Source organism: Phacochoerus africanus, chromosome 5 (genome assembly GCF_016906955.1).
Source record: "Phacochoerus africanus isolate WHEZ1 chromosome 5, ROS_Pafr_v1, whole genome shotgun sequence".
Classification (NCBI taxonomy): domain Eukaryota; kingdom Metazoa; phylum Chordata; class Mammalia; order Artiodactyla; family Suidae; genus Phacochoerus; species Phacochoerus africanus.
The window spans coordinates 36,283,410-36,298,168 of NC_062548.1; the positions used below are offsets into that span (position 1 = coordinate 36,283,410).

Sequence of the window (14,759 nt, forward strand, 5' to 3'; positions counted from 1 at the left end):
TTGGGGAGCCGGCTGGGCTCTGTCGGGGTCCTCTTCCCTGCCACTGCAGCCTGAAACACTCTCCAGGCAGTGAGCTGGGGACGGCTGGAGGGCTCTGTCCTGGTCTGTTGAGGCTGCTCTTCCAGAACACTGCAGAGCGAGGATCTCAGAAACAGCAGAAGTTTCTCTCTCGCAGCTCTGGATGATGGAAGCCTGCGGTCACGGTGCCAACATGCTCTGGTGCCCGTGGGGTCTTTGCAGACCGCTCACCTCTTCTGTCTCCTCGCACGGCGGAGAGAGGGTGAGAGTGGAGGCACCTTTGATAAGGGCACTAACCCCCTTCATGTGGGCTCCACCCTCATGACCTCCTGCCTCCCAAAGGCTCCCTGCTGAGTCATCCTACTGGGGAGGTTAAGGCTTCAACATAGACATTCAGAGGGGACACATTTAGTCCATAGCAGGTGCTTCTTGCTAATTCACTTCCTGTCCCCCCAAGGATCTGTCCCACATGATCAGATGTCCAATAGCAAAGCCAGTGTTTCCTGTATTTCATCTGTTCTTTTCAGTTTTGGGCTGTGCCTGCTGCATGCAGAAGTTCCCAGGCTAGGGATCGAACCTGAGCCACAGCCGCAATGTTGCTGGGTCCTTAACCTGTTGAGCCACAGGGGAACGCCTCATCTGTTCTCCTCATTATGTTATGTTGTATGCAGATGGGTGTTACTGGTCCCCATTATACCATCCTAACTCAAAGCAGAAGTCTTGATTTAATCAAATTTAAATGTAAATAGTCACATGTGGCAGTGGCTTATGCACTGGACAGCACAAATTCTGAGTCTCATCAGAGCATATTGGATGTATTCTTTTACGTATTTTTTCTCCCCATGCGAGGCTGCAAGCTCCCTGAAGAAAACTTCTCTTCATCAATGCATTCGTAGCACCCAGCTTTTTTTCTTTGTTTGTTTTGGTAGGCTATTTCTAAAGGCAAAGTACAGTTGGTTTACAATGTTGTGCCAATTTCTGCTGCACAGCAAAGTGACGCAGTCATACACGTATATCCACTCCCTTTCTTATATTATCTCCCATCATGGTCTATCCTGGGAGACTGGATAGAGTTCCCTGTGCTGTACAGTAGGGCCTCATTGCTTCTCCATTCGAAATGGAATAGTTTGCATCTAGTAACCCCAAACACCCCGTCCATCCCACTCCCTCCCACCTCCCCCTTGGCAACCACAAGTCTCTTCTCCTTGTCTGTGAGTCTGTTTCTGTTTTGATTGGAGGTTCATTTGTGCCATATTTTAGATTCCACATATAAATGATATCATAGGATATTTGTCTTTCTCTTTCTGACTTCACCTAGTATGAGAATCTCTAGTTGTACCCATGTTGCTACAAATAGCATTCTTTCTTTCTTTCTTTTTTTTCCCTCTTGATTTTTATGGCTGCTCTTGGGGCATATGGAAGTTCCCAGGCTAGGGGTCAAATCGGAGCTATAGCTGCTGGCCTATGCCATGGCCAGAGCAATGCCAGATCCAAGCCACATCAGTGACCTACACCACAGCTCATGGCAATGCCAGATCCTTAACCCACAGTGAGTGAGGCCAAGGATCAAACCCACATTCTCATGGATATTATTCGGGTTCATTATGGCTGAGCCATAACAGGAGCTCCATTTCATTCTTTTTATGGCTGAGTAGTATTCCATTGTATCTATGTACCACATTTTCTTAATCCATTCATCTGCCAATGGACATTTAGGTTGTTTCCATGTCTTGGCTATAATGACTAGTGCTGCTATGAACATAGGGGTGCATGTATCTTTTTGAATTATAATTTCGTTGGGATATATGCCCAGGAATGGGATTGCTGGGTCATATGGTGGTTCTATATTTAGTTTTCTGAGGGACCTCCGTACTGTTTTCCATAGTGGTTGTACCAATTTACATTCCCACCAAGAGGGTTGCCTTTTCTCCACAACTTCTCCAGCATTTATTTGTAGACTTACTCCTGATGGCCATTCTGACCACTCTGGGGTGGTACTTCATTGTAGTTGTGATTTGCGTTTCTTTAATAATTACTGATGGCGAGCATCTTTTCTTGTGCCTACTAGCCATTTGTATATCCTCTTTGGAGAAATGTCTATTTAGGTGTTTATTTTTAAACTTATTTAGTTCCCCTTCCAATTTTTCGATTGGTTTTTTGTTGTTGTTGTTGGGTTGTATGAGGTATTTGTATATTTTGGAGATTAAGCCCTTGTCAGTTGCATCATTTGCTACTATTTTCTCCCCTTCTGCAGGTTGTCTTTCTTTTCTTTTTTCTTATTTTGCCTTTTAAAGACCACACCCATGGTATATGGAGGTTCCCAGGCTAGGAATTGAAGTGGAGCTATAGCTGCTGGCCTATACCACAGCCACAGCAACACCAGATCTGAGCCTCGTCTGTAACCTATACCACAGCTCACAGTGGGATCCTTAACCCACTGAGTGAAGCCGACAGCTCACAGCAATGCTGGATCCTTAACCCACTGAGTGAAGCCGGGGGTCGAACCTGCATCCTCATGGATTCTGGTCAGATTCACCTCCACTGAGCCATGATGGAAACTCCTCCTTCTTTCTTTCTTTCTTTCCTTTTTTGTTTTTTTATGGTTTCCTTTGCTGTGCAAAAGCTGATAAGTTTGATTTGTTTATTTTCATTTTTATTTCTATTGCCTTGGGAGACTGACCTAAGAAAACATTTGCATGGTCGATGTCAGAGAATGTTTTGCCTATGTTCTCTTCTAGGAGTATTTTGGTGTTTCACGTGTTATATTTAAGTCTTTAAGCCATTTTGAGTTTACCTTTTTTTTATGGCTTATAACTCAGCTTATAATAAGGCTTCAAATAGTTGTTGAATGAAAGACAGAAGAACATATTAATCCATTCGCTTTGAAAAAAATCTTAGAAATCAACTGGCCCAATCCCCCCATTTTACAGGTGAAGAAAGTAAGGCCCGGGGAGATCACACAATCTACCCAAGGTCCTTCAGCAAAAGACAAGCCCAAACTTGAATCAAACTAAGGCCTTGAACCTGAGCTTTCCAGTTCTCAGCCCAGCGCTTACTTCACCATGTCACACCTTTTGTAATATTTAATTTAGTAAAATTGTGTTTTAGAAGGCAAGTTTTATTTGACATTGTCGCAACACTAGGATGGAATTTCCAGTACGTCAATGAACTTAATATTATTTAAGCTCCAACATATGCTGTTGTCACAAAGGAGCCCATGTGTAACTGCGAAATCTAGTCAATGACAATTTCTTGGTTTTGATAGTATAATAGGCACAACTCTGGGAGAGGCTGGGGGAAGGGCACATGGAACTTTCCTATATATTTCTTAGCGACCTCCTGGGAATCTATAATTATTTCAAAATAATCAATTAAAAAGTTAAGTGATATTAAAACATAGAATTTTGTAAAATTTTATAAAATTTTATGAGTTTTATAAGAATCATTGTCCATTTTTCCAATTTTACATTGGAAAGGAACCCCCAAAATTCTATTGTAATTATAAGAATTGGCCACAAGGTGGCAATAGTGGTCTGCCAAAGCTCTTTGATTTTTTTTTTTTTTTTTTTCCTCTCTCCCTCTCTAAAGAGTTGTCATTCAGGAAGAAAGGACTTGGCCATCTTAAAGAATAAGGACTATTCTGCCTTATTCAGATTTCCCGTACTGGCTCAGCGGTTAACGAACCTGACTAGCATCTGTGAGGACGTGGATGCGATCCCTGGCCTCCTTCAGTGGGTTAAGGATCCGGCATTGCCATGATCTGTGGTGTAAATGGCAGACGAGGCGTGAATCTGACATTGCTGTGGCTGTGATGTAGGCTGGCAGCTACAGCTCCAGTTTGACCCCTAGCCTGGGAACCTCCATGTGCCATGGGTGCAGCCCTAAAAAGACCAAAAAAATTGATTAGTATGAATGGCTTTTGTCTATAAAATTAACAGTTCCTCACTCTGTGTGTGCACAGGCGCATCTGTGCCCATCAGCAGAGGACATTTAAGAAATTTTTTATTTTATTGAAGTTTAGTTGGTTAGCAGTATTGTGTTAATTTCTGCTCTACAGCAACATGATTCAGTTATACAGTTTCTCACTGTTTTAAAGCTATCTTACTTCACAACCTTTTAGGAACCTGGAGTTCCCGTCGTGGCGCAGTGGTTAATGAATCCGACTAGGAACCATGAGGTTTCGGGTTCAGTCCCTGCCCTTGCTCAGTGGGTTAACGATCCGGCGTTGCCGTGAGCTGTGGTGTAGGTTGCAGACGCGGCTCGGATCCTGCGTTGCTGTGGCTCTGGCATAGGCTGGTGGCTACAGCTCCCATTAGATCCCTAGCCTGGGAACCTCCATATGCCGAGGGAGCAGCCCAAGAAATAGCAAAAAAAAAAGACAAAAAAAAAGGAACTTACTGAATTGGTTTTAAGAGATAAATAATTTCCAGAGCTGCTACTAAAAAAAAAAAAAAAAGTGTTGAAAAGCACATCACAGAATTTTACCACCAGAAACTACTGCTACTTTTGTTGGTAAACATGTTGACCTTTGTCACAGAATTGACTTCCTTAGAGGACAGTTTGCTCCCTGACTGGTCACCTCTTATTGTTGACTTTTCCTTCCTTGTCTTTTTGCATTTCATTCCCTGAACTTTTCTCTGATCTTATCAGTCTCTGCTTTGTTTCCTCCTGAGAGGATCACTGCTATCACAGGGATAACTCAATCACAAGAGGATGTCATCTAATAATAGCTTGATTTTCGTTACTAAGTATAAAATGTTACGAAATACTAATTTGAAAAGGTACATGCACACCAATATTCATAGCAACATTATTGCCCAGGTATGGAAGCAACCTAAGTGTCCATCAAGAGATGAATGGATAAAGAAGATCACACACACACACACACACACACACACACACACACACACACAGAGGAATATTACTCAGCCATAAAAAAAGAATGAAATTTTGCCATTCACGGTAACACGGATGAACTTGGAAGGCATTATACGAAGTGAAACAAGTCAGACTAAGGACAAAAAGTTTATGATATCGCTTATTCGTGGAATCTAAAAAAATACAACAGAGTAGTGAATAAAACAAAAAAGAGGCAGACTCAGATATACAGAACAAACTAGCGGTTACCAGTGGGGAGATGGGATGGGGAAGGGCATTATAGGGATGGGGGATAAAAAAGGTTATTATGGGATTATATGAAATCATGGGTGTGAAACTTCTGAAATCGTAAAGCATGATAGAATTGAAAGAATTTTGCATTCAATAAAAAATTTTAATTGTTTAGAAAATTTAGCGAAATGTTATAGACTTAATTGTAACAAAAACTCTACATAAAACCTTAGACAAAAATGTTAATGCCATATACACTTTAGAGGAAACAAAATGTGGAATTGAATAAACAGATATGCCTTGAGGAGTTCCCATCGTGGCTCAGCGGAAACAAATCTGACTAGTATCCAGAAGGATGCAGTTTTGATCCCTGACCTTGATTTGTAGGTTAAGAATCCGGCGTTGCTGTGAGCTGTGGAGTAGGCCAGCAGCTACAGCTCTGATTCGACCCCTAGCCTGGAAACTTCCATATGCCACATGTTTGGCCCTTAAAAAAAAAAAAGAGAAAAGGAGTTCCCATCGTGGGTCAGTGGTTAACGAATCTGACTAGGAACCATGAGGTTGCAGGTTCGATTCCTGGCCTTGCTCAGTGGGTTAAGGATCTGGCAGTTGCCGTGAGCTGTGCTGTAGGTCACAGACATGGCTCAGATCCCGTGTGGCTGTGGCTCTGGTGTAGGCCAGCGGCTACAGCTCCGATTCGACCCCTAGCCTGGGAACCTCCATATGCTGTGGGTGCAGCCCTAGAAAAGGTAAAAAGACAAAGGAAAAAAAAAAGGGTATTTATATAGTAGCGGGACACATTTCTTTGCGAAAAGCTAAGTAAATAGCACTGTGGTCAATGATATATGTATTAAATATCTGTGTTCCAGTCTCTGTGGGTTTCAATGTGGAGGAAAGAAAATATAGTCTCCACCCTCGTGCAGTCAGCAGTCTAGTGAGGGGGAAAAACATGAATCAAATAACATGCAAGCAGGCGTTCTCCTGTGGCTCGGGTGGGTCAAGGATCTGGTGTTGCCATTGGGGGTTGAATGCACGTGAATACACACACACAGACACACACACAGACACACACACACGCACACACACGCCACGCACACATTCGTTTCTCTGTGTATATGCACCTGTAGCAGTGCATGCCTTTTTTTCTTTTTCCTTCTTTTTTTTTGCTTTTTAGGGCCGCACCCGTGGCACATGGAAGTTCCCAGGCGAGGGGTCAAATCGGAGCTACACCGCAGCCACAGCAAAACCGGATCCTTAATTCATTGAGCAAGGCCAGGAATCGAACCTGCATCCTCATGGATACTAGTCTGATTCACTTCCACTGTGCCACAACGGGAACTCCAGTGCGTGCTTCTGGAAACATCTCTTCTAATGAAGACACATGCCTTAAAGATCATGCTTGAAGGATGGATGCTGAATGTTAGGGAGAAGAGTTGGTTCGGGGCTTTTTTTTTTTAAATTGATATTTAAAATTTACAGCACAACCAGACAAGCATGATTTAGATTTAGGATTTATTCACATTTATTCCTTTTTTGCAAATGTCTTTACAATACGTTCATTTACATTTTTGCTATAAATCAGTCTAGAGCAGCAGATGTAGGTTTGTGCTAAGTACATTTTATAACAACTTCACAGAAGGTAAAAATGGCTTTGGCCATGTTTTTGAAAACATTGCTGTGGTTACTCAAGGGAGAACTTATGCACTTTTCATATTATGGTTTCTGCAATTTCCTTTTTTCTTAATTATTTTTAAAAATTTTGTTCTTGCTTTTTTAGGGCCACACCTGCGGCATACGGAGGTTCCCAGGCTAGGGGTTGAATGGGAGCTGTAGCTGCCAGCCTGCGTCACAGCCACAGCAACGCAGGATCCAAACCGTGTCTGCCATCTACACCACAGCTCACGGCAACACCGGATCCTTAACCCACTGAGCAAGGCCAGGGATCAAACCCTCATGGACGCTAGTCAGGTTTGTTACTGCTGAGCCGCGATGGGAACTCCCTGGTTTCTGCAAGATCCTAATAAGCTTTGCCAAAGCTATAAAAGACAGTAAAATTTATGATCCTTGAGCATGTTTAAGAACGAAAAACAAGCACCCTATTGTAGATTACTTGGATTAAAGGAGGCTGACAGCAGTTTCCTTTAATTGAGGCAGTATTTTTTAAACTGCAGTGTCAATGGTGACTTTTCCTCTCTCTCTCTCTTTTTTTTTTAAATGAGAATTGCAAAGTTCAGGTTTGCTCTTATTTATTTTTCTCTTCTGCTGAACCCACAGCATGTGGAGGTTTCTGGGCCAGGGCTCAAACCTGTGCCACAGGAGCAATCAGAGCCACAGCAGTGAAAAGGCAAGAGCCTTTACCCACTAGGCGATTAGAGAACTCCCAAGTTTTCTTCTGATTCCATGTTAATTCTCATTTACAAGTGTCTGGACAGGCTCACATATTAAAAGACAAAGATCCCACATCTACAGATCAAGTTTCATTAATTTGGTTTTGGTTTTGGTCCATCGCAGGGATCGTGTGCCTCTTCTTTCGTCTATTTCCCAAACCCACATCTTGGGGAATCCTCAAACACCAAGGTGAATGATAGGTATCTTGAGCATAGGAACCCTGACTGTAGATTTTGGAATTCAGCAAACTGTCCAGAATGTCATTGGCATTTATATTTGTTGAACGGAAGAATAGAGCTCCCTGGATCCCATCTAGAAGGACCAGTGCCAAGTGGCTTGTGTTCCAGAGGCTGGAAACAATAGAAATTATGGGCAAGGATTCATCAGAGGATGGAGAGGCAAATCAGCTGGGAATGGGTATGGAGTGGAATATACAACACATGGAAAAGGGATTCTTGTAATCCCAACTTTGGGGCGGAAAGAAGTAGGGGACGAGTTCCCTGGTGGCTCAGCAGGTTAAGGATCTGGCATTGTCGGTGCTGTGGCTCAAGTCACTGCTGTCATGCAAGTTTGATCCCTGGCCTGGGCATTTCCTCATGCCAAGGGCATCCCCCCTACTCCCCCCCCCCCAAAAAAAAGTAGGGGAAAGACTTGGACCTGGGCTTGGGAAGGGAGTAGTCCTGATTTCTCCCATTCTTCCATTTCCAGAAGCTACTTGCAATTGGCTTCATTCTTCTTCTAAATATTAAACGTGTCTCCCCCAATACAAGCAAGGAACAAAGTGATACATTGCAGCGCTAAACTTCATATCGAGCTCGGGCTGAAAACCAAGGGAGCCGCACTTCAGAATTGAATTGAAGATTTGGTTTTCCACCGCCCTGCAGAGTATCCTTTGGAGCATCGCCAAAGAATTCCTGGGAAAAAAAAAAAAAAAGCTGATAAAGTAAAACAAAGTCTGTCTCATTATTCCGCCAGTTATTTATGTATCTGCTCCCTTTTTTCCCCCTCTGGGATAATTAGAGCTTTCTTGCCTCATGCAATGTTTAGGAACTCGCTTGCAATTAGTTACACATTTAAGCTGATGTCCAGGCAGGCAGCCCATGGGCAGAGTTTTTAACAAGCCATCTTCAAAGCTGAATAACAAGAGAGAAATACAAGAGAAAGTGGAGAGGCAGCAAGTGTTTCTTCCATACAATATTTTCCTAGCTAAATAAAGGACTTCAGTCAGGGGTTCCCATCGTGGCGCAGCAGAAACGAATCTGAGTAGCATCCATGAGGATGCAGGTTCGATCCCTGGCCTTGCTCAGTGGGTTTAGGATCCGGCGTTGCCATGAGCTCTGCTGTAGGTCGCAGACATGGCTCGGATCCTGTGTGGCTGTGGCTGTGGCTGTGGCTGTGGCGGGCGGCTACAGCTCCAAATTGACCCCTAGCTTGGGAACTTCCATATGCCGAATATTCGGCCCTAAAAAGAGATTAAAAAAAAAAAAAAAAAAAGGAATCCAGTCAATATTTGGGGTATCTTTCTTCTACTTTAGAATTTCATCAAAGCAGAATTTGGAAGTATAGTCCAGGTGATTCACAGTGATCACTCAATTTACTTGATTATTCAAGAAGGAATGTGGTAATATTAACCCTTTATATGCTGCAGATTCGGATTCCGGCACAGATTTCCACATGAGCACCAACAAAATTCAGCGCGTGTGGCTCGTCAGCATCTCATAGGGTCATGTGGCAAACATTTAGCACGTGCCTTTCATGATCTGAGTGGCTTTAAAATTGAGGGTTTTCTTCTTCTGCAACAGGTATGTCATGTTTGCAAACAGCTCATTTTTTATTTTCATTCTTATTGAGGTTGGCTCTGTGGTCAATTCATTTCTGTAGATGATGTGACAATGGCCTCAGGATGGTGGGTTTATCTCTAAGGTTTCATTTTTAAGCCAGTGACTCTCAAGTATTTTTCCACCCCAGAAACAGCTCCTCCAGAGGCAGTAACTCCAGGGGGACTGGGGAGCATGCCTCACAGTTTCTGGGGGTGCGGTGGGGTGCAGGTGTCCCTTCCTACCCCCAAGGCTAGGCTGGAAAGCTTACTCCATTCAGTAGTCAGCACCTCCAGGGAAATGTAACTTCTAGTCATTGAACATCCTCTGTGCCAGGTGCCTCACAGCCACATTATTTAAAAATTTTTTTTTCTTTCTTTTTAGGCCCACACCCTTGGCATATGGAAGTTTCCAGGTTAGGGGCTGAATTGGAGCTGTAGTTGCCGGCTTACACCACAGCCATCGCAACTCGGGATCCAAGCCCCACCTGTGACCTATGCTGCAGCTTGTGGCAAAGCTGGGTCCTTAACCCCACGCGTGAGGCCAGGGATCAAACCCGAATCCTCATGGAGATGCGTTGGGTTCTTAACCCCCTGAGCCACAGTGGGAACTCCTATATCAGCATTATTTAATCCTCCCCATGGCGGAGGGAGTTTTCGCCACATTTAAAGATGATGAGCGCAAGACTGAGATGTAAGAAGCTGGTTCAGAGCTATCCAGATGGGTAAGGAGTGAGTTGGGGTTTAACCCTTTTTCCCAGTCTGTCTCTTTCCACCACTGTGCTGCCTCCTACGGACTTGCATCTTGGATGTTCCCTGTCTCAGTCTGTTCCTGCTGCTCTCACAAAATACCATAGACCGGGGGGTGTAAACAGCAGGCATTTATGTCCCACAGATCTGAGGAAGTCCAAGATCATGGTGTCCAGTGAGATCCTCTTCCAGGACTGCAGATGGCTGTCTTCTCATCGTGTCCTCACCCAACGGGGAGGGAAATCATTTCCTGGGCCTCTGTCATAAGGGCACTAATCCCCTTTGTGAGGGCCCCACCCTCATGACCTAATCACCCCCAAAGGCCCCACCTTCTAGTATTATCACGTTGGGAGCTAAGATTTCTAATACATGAATTTTAGTGGGGGGCACACAAACATTCATTCCATAACCTTTGCTTTATCCGGGGGAGTTTAGGTGAGAGTGTATGGTGTTTATAAGGACACAGAACACCTTTTTCTTTTTTTTCTTGTCTTTTTAGGGCCACACCCAAAGCATAGGGAAGTTCCCAGGCTAGGGGTCGAGAATCAGAGCTGCAGCTGCCAGCCTACGCTGCTGCCACAGCAACGCCAGATCGGAGCCACATCTGTGACCTACACTGCAGCTCATGGCAACACCAGATCCTTAACCCACTGAGCAAGGCCAGGGAGCAAACCCATGTCCTCATGGATGCTGGTGGGGTTTGTTACCGCTGAGCCATAACAGGAACTCTTAGAACACCTTTTTCTTCGGAGAGGACTTAGGATGTGAATACATAAGACTAAAACCACTTTTGTCATGTGTGCATGCCAACGTTGGCTGAGAATCTTGGAGAACTTTATACATGAAACAGGACTGCCACTGCAGTTTCTGCCTGGGTGCAGGAGCCGCCGTCCAGAGATGCCCAGGGCCCCAGAACTCCCTTCCAAATTCCCAGGTGTGTGCTAGGAGGTGGGGTTCTTTCACTAAGATGCCTAGTTTGGTGTCCAGCTAAAAAGAAAACCAAGGCGACCGAAAAAGAGACCCAATCACTGAGTCCTTACACATTTGCGAAGTGACAGGACGATGTGCAGAGGTGTGGAGAATCCAAGACCAGTAAGAAGGTGGGAATCACAAGCTCACACACAACATACCTTGTTAGGGAAAAACGAAATCTATCTCAAAAAAAAAAACAAAAAAAAACAACAAAAAAAAAACAGGCTTGGGGAGTTCCCTTCGTGGCTCAGCAGAAACAAAATCTGACTGGTATCCATGAGGACGCCCGTTCGATCCCTGGCCTCGCTCAGTGGGTTAAGGATCCATTGTTGCTGTGAGCTGTGGTGTAGGTTGCCCTGGTGGTTCTGTGACTGTGGTGTAGCCCAGTGGCTACAGCTCTGATCCGACCCCCTAGCCTGGGAACCTCTGTATGCTGCGGGTGCGGCCCTGATAAAGATAAACAAAAACAAACAAAAAACCAAAAACCAGGCTTGGAGTTCTCGCTGTGGCACAATGCATCAGTGGTGTCTTGGGAGCACCAGGACACAGGTTCAATCCCCAGCCCTGCACGGTGGGTTAGGGATCTGGTGTTGCCCCAGCTGCAGCTTAGGTCGCCGTTGTGGCTCTGATCTGATCCCTGGCCCAGAAACTCCACGTGCTGCGGGGCAGCCAAAAAAATAAATAAAGGCTTTGTTTGCGTTCTCATCTTTAGAATACAAATGTTCTGGTCCTAAGAACTCTTCTGTAGGGACAGATGGAGAGCATCCTGGATTACCTGGATTGGCTCCGTATCATCACAAGGCTATTTATAAGGGAAATGAGAAAGCAGGAGGGTCAGATGTGCCATCAGAAGCAGGGTGGGAGAGGCACAGCATATAAAGGCTTGACTAGCCATTGCTGCCTTTGGAGAAGGCAGGCAGCCCCAAAAGCTGGGAAAGGCGAGAGAACAGATTCTTTTCTGGAGCCTCCCGAAGGAACCAGCCCTGCCCACACTGTGACTTGAGCCAGGTCAAGTTCAGACTTCAGACCTCCAGGACGGTAAGATAATGTGTTGTCCTAAGCCACTACGTTCACGGTGCTCTGCTACAGCTGCATAGGGAACTCACAGAATCCCATGAAGTTCTCCCCGTGCAGAATAAGGTTCACCTTCATGCAGCTTCGTAACACCCTTTAGGGCCTGGCCTTGGCTCATCTCCTACCTCACCTCCCTGAGACCCCACCCAGCTCTTGGTGGTCCAGCCGCTCTGGCCTTTCAGCATCGTCTGACTTAAAATGGTTCCAACTCTCCATGCACCCGTGCCGCTTGGCACCTCTCGTTCATCGGCAGATCTTAGCTCCAAGGTTCCCGGGGCACCTGTTTGAGAAGTGTTTATGGTGTCTGGGGTACAATTCTGGGGGCTTGGAATAGAGAACAAAACGGGAAGGGTCTCTGTTGTCCTGGGTGGGGGGGTTGGGGGGAAGGCAGACCCCACACAGGCACCCAAACGATTAAACAAGGTCATTCCAGTCAGCGATGGCTGCTCTAAAGAAGCCAAGAGGGGGCAGGGATAATGAGCAATTATTTTACTTTTTTGTCTTTTGTCCTTTTAGGGCCGCACCCACGGCATACGGAGGTTCCCAGGCTAGGGGTCTAATCAGAGCTGTGACCACCGGCCTATACCACAGCCACAGCAACACCAGATCTGAGCCGTGTCTGCGACCTACACCACAGCTCATGGCAACACCGGATCCTCGACCCACTGAGCAAGGCCAGGGATCAAACCCGCAACCTCATGGTTCCTGGTTGGATTCGTTTCTGCTGCGCCACAATGGGAACTCCAGCAATTTTATTAGGTGGCAGACAGGGAAGGCCTCTCCAAGAGAAGATGTTTGAGACCTGAAGTGACCAGAAGAACCCCTTCCTCAGAGGGGCTTCCCCTAAAGCCAGCCCCTGTCAGTTCTACTTGAATGTTTCTGTCACAGCACATACCTTGTGTCATGGACTGAACTGGGTCCATCGAAACTCACATGGTGAAGCCCTAACCCCTAACAAGAAGATAGGGCTTCCCTGGAGGTAATTAAGTGAAGTCATGAGGTGGGGGGGGCAAGCCAACATGACAGGTGTCCTTACAGGAAGAGAAATGCTTACATACCCGGCAAAGGCCCCGTGAAGACACGGCAAGAAGGCTGCCCTCTGCAGGCCAAGGGGAGAGTTCTCTTCACAAACCATCCCTGCCAACACCTTGATCTTGGACTTCCAACCTCTAGAACATGAAAAAATGAATTCTAATTTAAGCCTCCAGGTCTGTGCATAGAAAACAGACTTAAGCAGGTGAAACGGACTTAACCTTGGGGGGCGGGGAGAAGGGAGGACTGGGAGTTTGGGTTGAACAGATCCAAGCTAGTATGTACAAGCTGAATAACAAGGTTCTACTGGATAATACAGGGAAGGAACTATATTCAGTATCTTGTGATAAACCATAATGGAGAAGAATATGAAAAAGAATGTGTGTTATGTAGATGTGGGTGTGCCTGTGTGGATATATCTGAGTCACTTAGCTGTACAGCAGAAATTAACACATTACCATAATTCAATTAAAAAAAAAAAGCCTCCAAACCTGCCATATTTTGTTACAGCAGCCTGAGCTAATGAATACATCTGGTTTGTAAATCTACTCAGACCACTGTCAGAGTCACCCGGCTAGTTTCTCCCTTTTTCTCACCCCTCCTATGGCTCAGTCTCTGCACAGTAGCCAGAGAGCTTTTCTCGGGCGCAAATCACATCCTCTCACTCCCAAATCAGACCCATTAGTGCCACACAGAATAAACTCCAAAGTCCCCCATCACCCGCCCACCCTCCCTCCCTGCCACCAGCCAAATAGGACTCTCCTGTTCAAGTTCCAGTCTCAAGGCCTTTGCACTCGCCCTTCCCTCTGCCTGGAGAACATTCCCCATCTCCCTGGCCATCACCTTCTCAGAACCTTCCCAGAGTCATCCCTCCACCGTAAGTGAAGCCCGCCCATCACAGTCTCATTCCCCTGCTGTAATCTCGGTTTACACCGTCGGTCTCCTTCGCGTCTCGGAGGGTCCCCACGCTACTCCCCATCCCGCTATGGGACAGAGACCCTGCCTTGCCCACTGCTGAGCCCTGGAGCACAGTGGGCTGTTGAAAATACAGGTGGATGAGGTGGCATTTGGGCGGAGACCTGAAAGGCAGGGAGCCAGGCCCGCTCAGGGTCCAACCCAGAGCTGCTCCTGAGCTCTGCCCCCCTTCCTCTGCTGTAGGGGTGTAGGAATGGGGACAACGATGCTTGTTCTGAGGCTCCGAAGGGTTACAATTGGCAAAGTACGAAACACCGGCTTAGGATTTGCTAAATAAAGTCTCTCCGGGGAGGCCTCCCCATACCCGAAACTAGGTCAGCTCCCTGGTAGACGCTGTTCTAACTCCCTGCTCTTCGGCTCCAGGGCCGCTGCCCAGAAAAAACACCCACGGCGCATGTGAATTGCACGTCCACCCAGAATCAGTTCTCAGCACCGGCGCGTCCGAGCATCCCTTGGCCCTACTCACTCCCTCCCGCGGTCCCAGCCCGCTGCGGACCGCGCTCCCGCTCGGGAGGCGGCCCCGGAACCCACGGCGGAGGATCTCTGCAGCCCGGCCCGACGTGGCGCCGCCGCCGCCACCTCCCCCGGCGCCGACGCTCGCGGGCGCAGCCAATGGCCGCGTCTC

The 14,759-nt window shown here is 46.3% G+C and overlaps 1 long non-coding RNA gene across 1 annotated transcript; it reads right to left on the reverse strand.

The window, feature by feature from the left end:
* Window positions 1-7,414: 7,414 nt before the first annotated feature.
* Window positions 7,415-14,713, reverse strand: LOC125127462 (uncharacterized). Its single transcript, XR_007134938.1, has 3 exons — window positions 14,439-14,713; window positions 13,186-13,296; window positions 7,415-8,429 (listed from the first exon to the last, which is right to left on the reverse strand). It is a non-coding gene; the product is annotated as an uncharacterized LOC125127462 (long non-coding RNA).
* Window positions 14,714-14,759: the final 46 nt, after the last annotated feature.